General features: G+C 36.1%; 1 protein-coding gene across 2 annotated transcripts in view; it reads right to left on the bottom strand.

The window, feature by feature from the left end:
* LOC145683502 (ABC transporter G family member 23-like) overlaps positions 1–16,832 on the bottom strand; it is a 259,118-nt gene extending 242,286 nt beyond the window's left edge. For both annotated transcript variants that reach the window (XM_081754841.1, XM_081754842.1), the window contains exon 1: positions 16,706–16,832. The gene's annotated coding sequence lies outside the window, so the exon portion shown is untranslated. The remainder of the gene's footprint in view (positions 1–16,705) is intronic.
* Between the last annotated feature and the right edge of the window lie 510 nt (positions 16,833–17,342).

Raw genomic sequence — 17,342 nt, 5'->3', positions numbered from 1 at the left:
AGACTTTGGTAAGTGAACTTCGGGGCCATTTTTTGCGAGTTGGTAGTGTACATTTAAAGAATTAATATTGCAAACTGGGAGAGCACAATGGCCAAAAATAATGAAGAAAAACCGTCTTAAAGATTCCTACTCGCTACATATATTGTACGACACACAAATTTACCAAGTGTCGCCGTGGTAAAGAGGTTAAAATCTTTGACTCATAAGTAAAGTGTTCCGGGTTCGATTCCTGTTCGAGTCATATATCTCTTTTTGCTTCAACCAATAAAGTAGCCATTTGTAACTATAAGTAAAATATTAATTCACTATATGTTTATAATGCATAAAGCAATAGAAATTTTCAAATCACTTGTAAGATCTTTCAATGTTCCATGTTAACTACGGTAGGAACAAAATTTAATCTATTCCGCAAATATTATTGTTACCGCAGTCGTTGTGTAAAAAATGTTCTTGACGCTTCGTGTCTACATCTGTAGACAATGTGCGAATTACAAGGGGAATGAGGAGGAAATATCCTTTGGTTATAGCGACATCCAGTATTAGCAAAGGGGATTTCCCCCTCAACTCCTTTGTATTTCGCCAACTGTCAACAGATATAGACACGAAGCGTCAAGAACATTTATTACACAACGACTGTAATAATCAGGGACGTATTTAAGGGGGGCGCTTCCGGGTTTAAGCCCCCCGAAATGTTATTTACTATATTAAATTAAAAGAAATATCTTTGAGAATTTTCACATTTCCAGGACCAAAAGTTGGCAAGGCCGCCCGAAATAAAATCGTAAATACACCACTGGTCGTAACCATAATATACCTCGTGATATCAGTACGTACTGCTGTCGGTCTTCGTGGCCGAGACGGCTAGCACAACTGGTTAGTATTTATAATTACATTTGGCGTGGGTTCAAACCGACCTCAGAGAAAATTTTTTAATTCTTATAACTTATTTTTTATTTGGCGTGGGTTCAAACCGGCCTCAGAGAAACTTTTTTAATTCTAACTTATTTTTTATTAAGTTTCTCTAAAACAATTTCCATTAAAATTTGATAAATAATACTCAAAAAAGTTATTTACTTACGTTACGCGTGCAGTTTTGCCACACGAATCCATAGTATAGGTAGTAATAGTAATAGTAGTAACAACGGGTCAGAAGCCCCGCAGGGGTCGTTTTGTTCCAGCTTGACTGCCATGGTATTAATTTAATCTCAGTTGCTTCTTCAATTTTCTTCTTTAATTCCAACAAAGTAATAATTTTCTTTTATTACTATAACACACAATACATACACCAGAAGGTTTGGACAATCGCAAACTGCAACTAATCAGAAACGTGTATTTAGTTCCTATGGCTACGGTCGAGGGTGAAATAAAATATACTGTTCAGAACATACTGTCTACAATGCAGTAAGTAGAGTGGGTCGGTGGATCGCAGTGGGTCATGCTGGGTTGCAATGCATCATGGAGTGTCGCAGTGGGTCACATGCTGTTGAACCTCGACCAACTGATCCCCTAAGAAAACTCGACCCACTGATCCACCGACCCACTCCAACTCAGATCTGAGGATGTGGTACTTGGTCCGTTCGCCAGGTAAGCAAGCTTGAAGTGGACAACATCGTGCTCGTGGGTTTTCTAGGGACACTCCAATTTCCTCCCATTTTCTCGCACATTAAACGCAAAGATCACGAAATATGAAAAGTGCTAATAACAGTATGTGAGAAGTTCCTAAAAGACATGTTGAGTTGCAACGAAACTTTGTGTAGGGACAATACGCAAAAAATAAACGAATAAGTGTTCATTTTCTGTGGGAAAAATGGTTTTAGTGGACAAAAGCCCCCATCCAAAATTTTGAAATTTAACGCCCGAAAATCAAAACGTGGACCAAAGCGAACGATATTTAGAACCGAAATGAGGGAATAAGTGTTTCATATTTTCCTGGAAAAAGGTTGGGTGGAGGCGGATTCCGGAAAGCTTTTGATCATGAAATATCAAAATTGCTAATAACAGTATGTCAGAAGTGCCTAAAGGTCATGAAGAGTTGCAACGAAACTTTGTGTAGGGACAATACGCAAAAAGAAACGAATATTTGTTCTTTTTTCATTTTCTGCAGAAAAACTGTTTTAAAGTGCAAAAGCCCCTACCCGAAATTGTGAAAGTTGACGCCCTAAAGGCAAGAAGTAGTGGACTGAAGTAAATGTAATTGTGCACAGATATTGTATACATAAAACAAGTCAATATTTGGTTTGTATTTTCCTTTAAAAAACCTTCCAAACCTTTGATTACGAATTATCTAAAGTGCTAATAAGTATACGTCAGAAGTGCTTAAAGAAATGGAGGATTGAAACGAAACTTTTGTAGGGACAGTACGCAAAAAATAAGCAAACATGTGTTTTTAGCTTGTGCGGAGAAACAGTGTTGGAGCCAAGGCCTCTTCCGCAATAAGTAAATATTATCGTAGAAGTACGGGAAGGAGTGGATCGAAGTGATTGAAATTATGTGTAGATATTGTATATGTAAAATAAGGCAATTCGTGTTTTCCAATTGTCCCCATGTAATCTGTTTCGTAAACATATTGATATCACGAGTTATATTATAGTTGTCACAGTCATTGTGTAAAAAATATTGTTGACGTTTCGTGCCTACATCTGTTGACTGTGAAAATTACAAAGGGGTTGAGAAGGAAATCCTCTTTGGTAATACTGGATGTTACTATAACCAAAGGAGTATTGGGGGGGGGGAGAACGGGTAAGACCGTTCCCATATTTTTTAAAGCGATGTTCAAAATATTTATGATGTTGAAAAACAATACTGCGAAGGATCAGGGGGGTAGAATTGTCTTCAAAATTGGGAGGCGGGCAGATTTGAGGCTTATTCTGGGGATTTCAATTTCATCTCATTTTCCTTCGTGGCAATAGGACACAATTCATCATATTTCTCCCCAAAAGAACACATTTCAAATAACATTATTGGGGGCATAATCCCTCAGTTCCTAGATTAGAGGGGACATGTCTCCCTCATCCCCCTTGCCATTTGTGCCAGTGCTTGTAATACACACACTCTCAACAAATGTAGACACGAAGTATAAGAACATTTTTTTACACAACGACTGTGGTAACTATAATATAACTCGTGATATCAATATATTTACGAAGTAGATTATATTTTGTTGCCAGTTACCATGAAATGTTGAAAGATTCTACAACTGATTTGAATATTTCTATTGTTTTAATTCATTATAAACATATGGAGAATTGATATTCTACTTCTAGCTACAAGTGGCTAAATAGTAGTTTAAGCAGAAAACAAAAATTGAGACCGGCGGGAATCGAACCCGTAACCCTTGAACGTGAGTAACAAATGCTTCTGACTGCTACGCCGTCACTTAATAAATTTGCGCAACGTACGACATATGCGGCGAGTCGAACACTTTAAGACGCTTTTTCACTGCTATATTAGGCCATTGCGCTCTCCCAGTTTGTAATGTGAACACTTTAAATGTTCACAATCATCTTACAAACAGGCCCCGACGTTAATTTACCAAAGTCTGATTTCTTCTTGTAAATAAAAAAAAGAACTTCAGGCATTTTGGATATTTTTTATATTTGTAATTGCAATAATAGCAAGATACGAAGATACTTTCCGTGAATCAGAAAAGAAAGCGGTCTGAGGCACTATATGCCTATTTTTGTTTTTTAATTTAAATTTGAAGGATAAGGGGAAAAAAGAAGGAATGTCACAAAACTGTATTTTCGAGAAAACGGCGTTTTAATATAGAAAGCCGTGTAAAAAAGAATATGATTAGTCAAAACTTTTGCTCCTTTATACAAGGATATTTTTACATATACGGATGCTTACATATACAGTCAAATAGCACCAAGAGTCACCAACAGATAGGACAAAGTACCCGATAAAGCACACACATGGCCATTCCTTGTTTTTTCCCCTTCCCCTTCATTTGAAGTCTCTCGACTATAGTATTTTATCATGACAGAAATCAGTGCGTTTCATTGTTATCGTAAACCTGTGCAATTTGCTCCATAAACGAGTGATTTTTGACTCTTGCTTAACAGAGCAGTGTTAGCGTAGTGGCATGAGCATTCATTTCATGATTGAGGCGACTCAGGTTCGATTCTCGCTGTGTTAAGTTATTTTTATGAACTGTAACATCCATACTTCTGTGTAATAAAAAATGCTTAATTTCTTTCGGCCCTACAAGCTAGAGTGGAGACAGCTTTCTTCACGGGGGAAATACTAGCAAACTGACGTCACATGTCTGTCTACAACCTTGATTCGTACTGTGGTGGAAAACGTAACGTGTTTAGCAAACAATTCATGAATACGATCCCTAAGGGTCATGCTTAGGGCCTAGTATGAGTCATAAATGTGTCTGAAACGATATTGTTTTCGAGCAATTATTCCGAACGTCTTCCACTATTACTCCTACTGCTAGAAATAATAATATTATCGTTTGCCATTTTCAACACGTTCCATATATTCGTTCAACCATAACTTTTAAATAGGAACTATTCTTTTATATATTGGTATGTATATTTTGTTAAAATATCAATCTAACGCATACATAATACAAAGTTTTTTAGCCAAAGAAAGCATGTTGGTATGTATCGTAGTGAAGACAAATCCTACTTAATTTCTGTTTGGGTATCCGAAGTTCCGATATTAATGTTGTCCAGGAGCTGGCACCTCCTTTCTTCCCTCTCAATTCCTTTTGGACACTAATCGCTCTTATCCTTTCTCTATCATTATCTCTTATCCTTTCTTTTCCTTTTCCTATCGACATCAGTACGCTTATTTACATTGCAATAGGACGTAATATTGAGGTCTTAAATTTTCACTAATAATAATAATAATAATAATAATAATAATAATAATAATGGTATTAAAACTTTTAAAGTTGCTTTAAAATTAGGCTAAACATACAGATAAATCGGGATTTCGGGAGGGTATCTGGACCTCCAGGACACACCTCTGCAACTACCAGGTTTGAACCAAAGCGTTTCAGTGAAGTTTCATGTAGAAAGTATTCTACTGTACGCTTTGAGGAAGATAACTGTAATAAAAATAACAATATCAGTGAACAGTAAGGCATATAGTAAACTAACCTTTAGGATTTGCAGAAGTAATTATAAAAGCTTTGCTACAAAAATACTTACACATAAATTGATAAATTCAATTAACTCCGAAATACAAAGTAACAAAATAGCGTATAAGATTCAATCTACAAAACAATTTTTACTTAAAGAATGGACATACATTATCTCGAGAATCGAGATAAAACGAGAAATGTTTACGATACTTTTCGTCTCGTCTCGATTTCCATCTCCAAAGCGAGACGATAATTTGAGTTATCCTTGTCCCGTCTTAAATGTAAAATGTTAACTCTCGTCTCAATTTTTTTTGCATCAGAAACGAGATGAGAAATTTCTCTTCTCATGAGCAATACTAAACAAAACCGAAATATTCTTGCCAAATGTTACATTTGTGGTTGTAATGTTATGCCCTGAGCGATAATAATTTCCTAACTTTTAATCTTGTATGATATAATAATAATAATTATTGTTAGTTTATTATTATTATTATTATTATTATTATTATTATTATTATTATTATTCCTGAAGATTTGATAGTTCAAGTATTGAAACATCCGTGTATTCAAATATCAGAAGAAAATGAAACGTGTGTCATCGCCGATCAATCGCCACCAAAAATTCTAAAGTAAAAAAGAAGTACTGGTCGTTCGTGGAACCGATTTGATTCGACTACCTTCAAATCACTGGTCGAGCGCCTTGACCACTTAACGACGATTACTACGCAGCAATTGATTTGTCTTTACTTGTTTACGAGTATAATACACGCGCCGTATTTGATTCAAAATAAAAGAGTTTTGTATTTTGTTTCTAAAACATCTGTAATGTTGATAATTTGGTGAACACAGTGATATAATGCTCTCCGAGTCAATTACATATTCCTGTGTTTTGCCAATCAATCTGACTATTAACAAGCTACTGTTTTGAGAGAAGAGAAAAGGGTTTTTGTTGATGCGACCCGGAAGAAGTAACGCTTTAGATGAGTTGTTAGAGTTGTAGTTTTGTAATCTAGCTTCCAGTGTTCGATTCCCCAATTCGCCGCTTACCCTTTTTAAAATGTTTCAGTTACAGGGCTGAGCTTCAGTTGGATGCTACTAAATGGAAGATAATTTGCAGTGAAGAAATTCAGTGATGACGCAATCCTGAAAATAAAGGAAGGGAAATGAATGGAGAAAACGAGTTACAGAGTTAATTCTGTTAATGGTTGTATATTTCATATTATCCGTGAATTTGGTGCATGTTTAATTTGTTGTTTATTGACACTATATTCTCCCCTTTTCGCTTTGTGTATCAATGTCTAAAATTTCACAAATATTATACAAATCATTAACCTTCAGTTATATTTGCAAGATAACCGGAAATAGGCCTACTTTAATAGGTATAAATTCTCCGACTCGTGTTAGTGTTATAGAATTTTGCATTTTTAATATTTACAAATAAATTACCAATATTTAACATTTTCTAAAATTGTTTAACGTATATTGATACCAACAATTTCTTCTTTCAAAGCAGTATTACGTATGAATCTGTAGCGCCGGAACCTAGGAGCTCACGCCCTGTTAGACCCTCAAAATTTTCATTGGGGGTTGGGTTCTTTCCCCCAAATGGTCCATCCATACTTTTAATTGATTTGCAGGTAGGACTAATGTTAATAGTTTCAAAATTCAGCACAAAGCTTTGAGTTAGTTAAACAAATAACCTACCATATGTACCGCATAATCTGTCCGTATATTATTTGATACGCGGATATGTATAGTTATTTGAACTAAGAAAACTTGTTTATATAATCCTCATTTGAGTTAATTATAAGTTTAACTAAGTCCCCCGACTGTTATCTTCTCATCAGCGCCTCTCGTATTCGTATATTTTTTCAAGTGGCTGTGTATAGTTTTACGTGTGTATCATACAAAAAGGAAGTACTCTGAGTACAATTATCCCAAGACTCCACGTTGTAATTTCGTCAGCCAGCGTTTTGCTCCACTCCTGCACGAAAACACTCTTTACGATCTGTGCTTTTAACAGTTGGGGCAACTTCACGCTGCTGTGCTAGCTACCAGCAGGTGTAATTAATCTTCGAGCAGGCGTTAGTTGGGTTGCCTAACTCACGGACTTTGTACATCAAGAATTTCTGTGTCTCACTGTACACGTCCTTTTTGCAGTTAAATACAGAGAAAAATAATGCAATGGAACTTTATTGAAATTTCACTTCGAAATGCAAAACATGTTAATTGTATTGAAAGGCAATTTCATTATTGCAGCTCTTACTGATATTTTTTATACACGTCATAATTCTGAACACTACGAAATATTTGCATATCAGAGTAATTTTCGTGTATTCGTTTAATAAACGCATCTCCCTTCTTGAAGTGAAGAAATGGACTATTAGGAAATCATTTTGCATGTTCTATCCACGGATCATCGTTATCAGTCCCATCTTTGAATCCTCCACCACAATAGAAGCACATAGACTGGTCTCTTTTCTTCGCGTAAAAAAATTCAGCATTGCTTAATTGTTTCTGGACGTTGTTTTATTGAAACAGACCAATGTTCGAATGTTCTTAAACGTAATTCCTTTGTACAATACTGATTATATTGAGGACCAAAACATTTATATGCACTAATATATGGTAATTCTGGCACTTCTTGGAATGATATTCTTTCAGATACAGAATTCGGTCCAAGTTCCATTCTTAATCTCCCACAATTCGTATTTTCTAATCGTCTGCTTAAATGAAATCTTGCTTACGTTTGTATGTAGAATTATGCCCGAAATCTATGAAAACAAATATTTCCAGTTAATAGGAGTTTGTCAATATTATACTGTAACACATGATTTACCTAGTCATGTTACATCAGTAGCTGATCAACAGAAGCTAATGCCACTATGCATACAGATATCTGTGCACGCATGTACGGGTGAGGAAGAGAAAGAAGAACAGGAAAATCATGTTTCATCTTGTTTATACATGTCTCATACACTTAGGAAGTATGATGGTCCTGCGTTCGATTCCCGGTGAGAGATCTTTGAAAATTGAAAGCATATTTCGTTTTACGTTTTAATATCATTTTGTTCGGCTGAATAAGATCTATCCATTGATATGAACGTTTGACTTCAGTTTGCTATTCTCCAGGGATCGATGGCTGCCGTAAATTTTCTCAGTTGAACAATTCAATTCCCTTTTAAACAAGAAGGTCTGTATACTTTGTCCATCGTACCGAAAAATAACATTAAACTCCGATAAATTAAATGCAGTACTATTCTGCGTAATACATGTTCCTTTAGTACTTACATGGGTCCGGGTTCGATTCTCGGTGAGGGAACATTGAATATTTTAAGACATTAAGTTGATTCGATCCTTTCTGTCATGAAAGGAAAATCAATCCGAAGTGCTATATACGCGAAATTATTTTTTCTTGCAAGGACATATGCTGCAGACACCCGAATCTTCATTCAACATTATCACTATTTTTTCAATATCATTACGGTATGTAAACCTCAGCATGCACCAAGTGCACTTCGTCGTGAGCAAACAACATATGTGTGGGATTCTTCATTCCATCATCGTCCTTTTGATGATGAAGAAACACCGTATGCATGCATATTAGGGGATTCTTAGTTCAAACCCAGTTTACGTCACGTGAACGTCATGTAGTGCATTTTCAAAACACACCTCTCTATCTCTCTCTTTTATACGTGAAGAAGAAACCAAAACAAGTCACCCGAAACTGACTGGAATTTTAGTCGAGTTTGAATCGACTCGATTTAGTGTCGTAGAGCAGTGTTCCGCAGCCTTTTCTACTCGCGAAACAGCATAGCTTATATAAATATTTAGGAAGCAGATGTCGCATTTCGCTTTCTTTTATCCTAACATGAAGCAAGTCCACGGTGGCCCAATGGTAGAGCGTTTAATTTTCGTTCATAGAGTCCTTCGTTCGACCCCAGCTCACGACAAGTGAACTTTTCACTTTAATCATCAACAAGCCGTATAGCTATCGTTCTTTTCCTGTTCACGATAAGTAACAACATGTACGTGGATTTTCAGAACACATGTCCCCCTCCCACTTTCGCTCATCGTGATTCAGGTTCGATTCTCGTAAGAGAACATTGAAAATTTGAAGGCGTTATGATGGTACGGGATCAATCTCTCTTTATGCCATCGGTACTGAAAGGGACACTAAATTCCAATGTAACGAACATGAATTTCCGTAGGGTATCGACCCTAGGATCATGAGTTCGATTCCGGTGGGGTAGCACTCAGTCGAAAATGTATATTTCAAATCAACTTGAAGATCCCTCCCCAGAAAATAGTAATATGATGCTGTTTTTTATTTTTATGTTTGTTATTTTTCTAAAGCATTTATGCCAGGTTAGAGGAACATGTATCTCTTTTTATCACTTGTATTGTTCTTTTACTCACAAATTCAATAGATTTCAGCATGCATGGTGGTTCACTGGTAGAACGCTCAATTCTAATGCAGGGAGTCCCTAGATCGATCCCCGGACATGAGAGTTTGTTGTTGAAAACAGAGTGTCCATGGGTTTTCACAGTTCTTATATTCTCATTCCACTGTAGGACTAACGTCATTTTTTTGAACTACGATATTATTCTGATTCGACCATACGTCTTTGGTACTTACAAGGGTCCTGTTTCAATTCTCGGTGAGAGAGCATTGAATATTTTAAGACATTAAGTGGATTCGATCCTTTCTGTCGTGAAACGAAAATCAATCAATCAATCAATCACATACACACACACACACACACGTGAATACAACCGACAAAAACATGTCATAACAAGAACCTGGACTTTATTCTATGGAATTTATGAACTAAGTACTTTCCCGTGGCTTTGAAACATTAGTCAAAACATCGTTCAATTTTCAACCACGTCTTCAAATATTCAAGGTGGCGTATCATCATCATACAATTAACCACAATCAATTTCTCGTGTGACCTAACTTTCATTTGGCATAACCTAAACCGATGCTTCCTGCAAAAGCGACTTTTAATGAAATGCTATATCCCCCTTAGCAACTAAGATCAAAATCGATGAATCTAAGCATCATCATCATCAGTTCGTCAACAATAACTTTCATGTGGAACCCATTTTCTATGAGAAGCTTCTCAACCTCATCTCGTAGTCAACGATGGAAGGAGTCCAATTCTCATCCTTCGTTTTCAAAACAATCGTATTCATCTTAGCAACTAAGACCAATTCGATCAAAGGACAAATTTCATATAGTCTGCTAACAAATCCTGTTCCCGTAGGACTAGCTCAGGAGAGTAATGCTCCCGGAAGTAGGAACGAAAAACACAGTTCTGATTGGTTGGCGTTATCTATGTCTTGCCACGTTGCATTCAAATAGCAGAATTCAGACGATTGTTGTTGTCGGTCCTCGTGGCCGAATGGGGGTAGCCGGTGGGTGTAGCCGAGCGGTCTGAGGCGTTAGGCTGATGATCGCGAGGTGAAGCCCATTGGGGATTCGAGTCCCTCTGTAGTAGCAAGGGTGGAATTTTAACTGTCCTCGATGTTTCTGTGTTCGTGTCCCTGTCGTGTCTAGTAGTCCTGAAAAGTGGTTGCAGTAGAAAATGAGTCAGGATGTTAAAAAAAAAAAGTGGGCTAGCGCTATATGCTAGTAACGAAAGTCTCTTTTGGCGTAAGTTCAAACCCGGCCCGAGGAAAGTTTTTTAAACATTTTTTTACATTTTTATAACGCTTTTTAAATGAAAATAATACGAAAATAATACTCAAAAATGTGATTTACTTACTTTTGTGTAGATAAGTAGTAGTAGTAGTAGGAACGGGTTAGAAGCCCCGCAGGGCTCGTTTTGTTGCCCTTGTACTCCATGACATAAGGCTTGTTTTGTTCCCCTTGTACAAAATGATATAGATTTTGTGACCAACTTAAAACAACTGACTAGGATAGTGCGTAAAACAGCTGGCTAGAGTAGAGCGCGAAAAAACGTACTTCCGGGAGTATTACTCTCCCGAGCGGGTCATGTTCCCGTGGACATTTACACTCTCCGACGAAGAGGCGGGAGGTCCAAAATAACTACCAAATACACGACGAGAAGAAGAAGAAGAGGAAAAAGCATGTTTCATCTTGTTTTTACACCCAATACATGCGTATGCCCACATGCGTATGTAGTAACAGTCCAACTTTCACATAGGGAATTTTCCCACGCGCTCACGAAACGCCTCCATTCTACTGAGTTGTGAACGTATATTTGTTCCCACAAATTTTCCCTATTCTAATAGATGAAATATAAGCATTGAATGATCTTAACGGTAAATTACAAAATATAAAATAGTTTTCATTTTAAAAACATAATGGAGTAAAATATTCCAAAATTTCAATTTTTCACAAATTTTCCGTTTTCCCAAAGCTCAGGGAAAACGGTAAAATACATTTTAAACCCAAAATTTCCGTTTTTTTCCCCAACTTGTGAAATTGCACATTTACATTTAGATAGTATCTACAATCTGTGAAACTCAAAATTTTTCGACTACCCCCATCAAAATTTTAAAATATTCAATTTTGAGCACATATTATACGATAATTCGGTAAGGGGAGGGGGTCAAAAGTTTTCGGGAGGTAGGTTTGGTAAAAGGTAACCTTTTGGGTCAATAGCGACCAAATTTGGATCAAGGACCGATTTCACTATCTTACTAGGGAAGACCCTTTCTGTAAATTTTCAGATGAAAGTGAGTCGTCCCCGATTGCCAAATATTTCACCTGGAAAATTCCAGCACTCTTTGAAGAGTGTATGCAGATTAATATTCAGCATTAGTCACGGAGGCAAGTTAGATATTCTGGACCACATCAAAAGTAAGAAGCACAAACATACTGAATCGGCGAAATGCCCAGATCAGGTATTGCACATTCTTTAAAAAGCAAAAGGATGGGCGTCGGCAGAGAGGGGTTGGGCAAGTGCTTGCACCCAGGTTCAGATATTTGATTTTTAAATATATTAATATTACATTTATTTAGAATGACTTATTCTGGATCAACTAATGAATCTTTATTATGTTTTTCTAAAAATACTCAACTAATCGACAATATTTATGTTTTGCATATGTATGATGGAGGGAGAGCATGAATTTATAAATTAAGTGATTTAATGTTTTTTTATTTAAAGACAAATGATTTAACAGATACACCAATCTTATTTTCTTTATTGATTTACATTGATATTACATAAGCTTCTTATATCAGGTCACTCGAGAAACCGTTGTGGCTCATTGGTAAAGCGTTCACCTTTGGTGTGTATGTAGGAGTTTCTGGTTCCATGCCAACTTTCTAGTGAACAAATACCATGTGCATGGATTTTCTTGGGATTCTCCCGTTTCCTCTCATTATTTTGATACCACCATTTCATTCATTTTCTCATCAGCGACGCAACTAGACTAGTTGTCGCCCGGGCAAAGAACTCGATTTAGTGCCACCTCCCTGACTAACCAAACCAAAACGCTCCCTGACCACACCTGATATTGGCATCACACAGTAATTCTCCTATTCCACTCTTTTCAACTGGTAGAGCTTCATTTCAAAATTGCAATACATAACTTAATTTTTAGTACAAGATAAAACACCAAACTAGTTTATTTGATTGCCAAATAATCTGAGAGTGATATACTTGATATATTCCTAAAGTCTTATCATAATAACTGCAAATCACAATGTTTTTGGAATTTTATCGGGATGTGCATATGTGTAGAATGAATCAACAGTCTGATGCTTTGGAATAGAATATTTAATTATGACAAAAACAGTTAAGCTGTTGTCTCAAGTATCATACTCGGGCATTTTGCAAATCTCTTAAATGGATGTAAGTTAAATTGAAGACTCAAAAAGTTGGAAGTAAGATTTAATTTTGCGAGCTCTCTTGGCTGCAGTTTTTTTTTTTTTTTTTTTTTTTTACAATACCCTCAAAAGATAGCTTTGAAGCTCATTTATGCTCTATGGATATGATCCTACGATTGGTGAGTCGTTGTTGTCCTGTTAAATCTCTGAGGTATTTTTTTTATGATTTTAGTTTGCTAAAATCCCCTTCCTTACCTTATTTGTCCAGTTTTGCGCCGTCCACAATCCGGCGCCGGGGGTACGAGCCCCGTTTGCTCCCTTAGTTACGTCACTGATTCTCATCACCACCGTTTCCTTTGACCTACACGGTATAATAGTGGGACGTAAAACAAAGATTTCATTTTCATCACGTCACTCGAAAGCAGCCTTGGTTGAGAGAACCTCAAGCTTTAAGTACACATGTTGAAATTATTATCTATGTAAAAAATAACAATGAATTGTAGAATAATACGAGACAGTTCAAATGTATGTAGGGACAGAGAGACGGGGAAGCACTTAGAGGAAAAAATAAAGCAAGGAGAGCTACAGGAGTTCAGATAGTAGACAGTGTTGCCAGGTTATTTCTTTTCTCTTCTCTCTCAGCTCTGAGTTTGCTTTGAGTTCGTTGCGCAAAATGGGAGAAATCCTTATTCGTATAATTTCTTGTTTTTAAGAAGATCGATTACGTATCGTTTGTCGCATTTTCTACATTATCACTTTATGCTACAGCTACAGCACAATTAGCACACCCTTTATTCATGTTTTAAAATAAAATTTAATAGTTGCTTATCGACAATGTAACTTAGACACTCTGAAGTAACAAAGAGGAAAATTCTAGTTCCTGTCCTTATCGTCCAGTCTTGCCCAATTGAGGCTGTAGACCTCAAAACATTTTCGTGGGCTCGAAAATTCCACGGATATACCTACCACCTACAAACACAGTTCACTCGAGATTTCGTCTTGACTGCGTCGTGATTTTTGTTTGGGCCAAGTGACAATGTAGTGTGCCCTTAACAATGGATATTAGAAAATTCTTTCCGAAGAAACATAAACTTTAAGAAAATACAGATTTGTCACTGTCATCTAATAAAGTATATTAAGTTAAGATTAACCTGCTTGTGATAATGATTATCTCGGGGTGAGTATAGTGTCAGTGCAAGTTCTTCAAAATCAGTCAAAAATTAAAATCAGCATCAGTTAGTTGCTACTGCTTTTAGTGTTCTAGACACAGGATGGTGTAGGTATATACTTCTAAAGAATCCTTGCGCTCTACCTTCAACGTATGATTTTAAATTACAAGGGAAATTGATCATTTTGACATCAGTGGCTTACTGATTACTTATCGTAGCTCCTACGTTCGTTCGTCTAAATAAAAACGACCCTTTCGAGAGAGTAATACTCCCGGAAGTATTATTTTTTTGCGCCGTACCCTAACCAGCTGTTTTAAGTTGGCCACAAGGAAGCAGCTAAGGTTAAATTTATATCGTGGGGGACAAGGTAGAACAAAACGAGCCATGCGGGGCTTTTAACCCCCTTCGCTTGATCAGCCATGTTTCGTAACGTAAGTAAATCACTTTTCTGAGTATTATTTTCATCTTAATCTAATGAAAAAAAGTGTTATGAAAGTTTAAAACAATAAAAACTTTCCTTCGGCCGGGTTTGAACGCACGGCAAAAGTGACTTTCATTATTAACCCGCTAACTAGCACGCTCGGCTATTAGAGGCGACAGCATCTGGCGTTTGCTTTTTTTTATATGTATGCTACGTGGCAAGACACGCCAATTAATCACGGTTTTGTGTTAACGACTGCGTTATTTTTCATCTGCAAGTGTGTGGTGATATTCAGGGTGCGCAACCCTGTATACACTTTTATTAAGTATAAAGATTTTCAGAGTCAGTAAGCAAGCATATAAGATAATTATGGTATCGTGAGGCTGTACAGAAGTCTAGTCACTTTTTGGATGTGGTGATTTATTGCCTTATGAATTATTTCTTGTGAGAGGAATTGCATTCCAGGATGCAAATTCACTTTTTTAAGGCTTAATCGTTATAGGTATAAACACAACGTTCCTCAGATACCGTATATACGCCATTACATCTACAGGGCAAAAAACACTAACTAACCTGTGCTATATGTTCATTAAAAGCAAAAATGCTATCTAAGTCAGTAAGGACAGGGTGAAGCTGGGAGACCTTCACTCATGCGCAGGGCTGAGTATAAAGAGAACAGTCGCGTAAGCAAGGATAATGGAAACTGTGTTCCTAATGTTACTATATAATTTACGTATTAGATACTTTATCGTTGCGGACTATAGCTTAGCACACTGCATTGACATACAAATTCCTTGTGGACCATTATGTGTTTAAAGATGTCCGCTTTGGATTACGTTTTTAAACGTTATTAGGTATGTCAAGAGGTAAGATCCTCGTATATTTTGATTGCTTACATTCGTCCTTTGTAATGACATTAGATATTTCGGAGTATGTTTAGTACAAGGGGTCCAGAAGCACTAAAAAACACAAAATTTACAGGAGAAATGAGTGATGCAAGTACTTAGACGTAACATAACGTAACCAAATGTAACCTAACCTAACATAAACTAACATAAGCTAACCTCAACTAACCTAAACTAACGTAATATTAGTAGAAATAAGTGAAATTCTATCATTTTCTTACAAAATTATGCGGGACTCCTACATTAATATAACATAAATTAAACTAACCTAACGTAACCTAAACTTGCCTAACCTAACTTAAACTAATCTACCCTACCCTAAACTAACCGAATATAAACAGAAATCACCAAAATTCTAACATTTTTTAGAGAAAAGGGCTGGACCCCTTCTGCTAAACATAGGCCCATATTAGTTCATAATGAATCGGAATCGCTTGTTATAAAGATTTAGGATGTAAATCTTGTGGTAAGGAAGCTTTAGTATAAGTAGTAGTAGTATGTAGTAGCGGTAGTAGTAGCAGTGGTAGTAGTAGTAGTAGTAGTAGTACTAGTAGCGGTAGTAGTAGCAATAGTAATAGTTGTACTAGTAGTAGTAGCAGTAGTAGGAAGGGGTTAGAAGCCCCGCAGGGGTTGGTTGGGTTCTTTTCTCGATATAAGTAGTAGTAGTAATTGTAGCAGTAGTAGTAGTAGTAGTAGTAGTAGTAGTAGTGACTCTTCCAGTTCTGGTGACAAAGAACTGGGGGAGCAGGCTATATACAAGCCCCAACTCTACCCTAAACTAACCAAATGTGAACAGAAATTACCAAAATAGTAACATGTTTTAGAGAAAAGAGCTGGACCCCTTCTGATAAACATAGGCCGATATTTCTGCAAATTTCACAAATGTATTTTCTGTAAGTGGAGATAGCACACTATTATATTCTGTTTTACTTAAAATGAAATTATCTAAAATTTAGTTTGTCTTACGGACCTTTTGACTATACGTTTGATCCAAAGCGATCAGCGGATACAATTTAAGACTCGTTGCTCTAGAACATTTCTAGAGAGAGAAATTATGGAAAATAATTTTATAAAGTGGACCACATCACGTAAAACTGCACGCACCTACATCAACTGCATTTAGTTTAATATGAAAATATAATACATATAGTTTACTATAAAATATTGCTATACAATGAAATTATATTTCACTTCTAGAACAAAATAATAGCAATATAGGGTAATGAAATGGTCTTTGCATTTATAAGCAATAATATACAGTCTTTTCATTACTCTATGTTATTAATTTTCATTAATATTATTTACCTTATCACTTATGAAAATTGCATAAACCGTTTTATATTCATTTTCTAGTTACAGATCTCTAGGCAAAGATTATTTAGCGATAAAGTCTGTATAAGTAATCCGTTACTTCTATTCTATTCTAAACAAATTGGCTGGTATTAAGTATTATAGTCGCAGCAATAATGCCATGTCGACCATACCATTACAATTGTTCTAATATTTACATTGATTTATAAGAGTATGAGCTATAACCAAAATGGCCATGGCATAAAGTTGAAGAGCCAGTTCTAAGTAATTAACACTAAAAATTCTAATAAATAACGAGTAGTAGTGCCATCAGACGTGTATAGATTGCTCTAGGTAACTTTAAAATTGTATCTAATAAAATATTTCTGAAAGAAACTTGTGAAAAATTGAAAAAAGCGAGAATTTTACACTCATGTATTTATCGGTTTGGGAGGAAAAGCTTTTATTCTGACCCAGATATCAGTTTGCGTCGCCATTTGTATTAAATGTGTGATTTATTTATTTATTGTCTACTTTAATTCTACCATCTGGTAAGCTATTATATACCGTATGTTTCTGTTATTTGTATTTCTTCTTTTTATTTTGAATCTTTATGTTTTCTTATTTTTCACTTTTTTTACCGGAAACTTTC

The sequence above is a fragment of the Thermobia domestica genome, chromosome 4 (genome assembly GCF_964235325.1).
Source record: "Thermobia domestica chromosome 4, izTheDome1.hap1.1, whole genome shotgun sequence".
Lineage (NCBI taxonomy): Eukaryota > Metazoa > Arthropoda > Insecta > Zygentoma > Lepismatidae > Thermobia > Thermobia domestica.
Note: the sequence above shows the minus strand (reverse complement) of the source record. Positions and strands in the feature narration are given on the sequence as shown.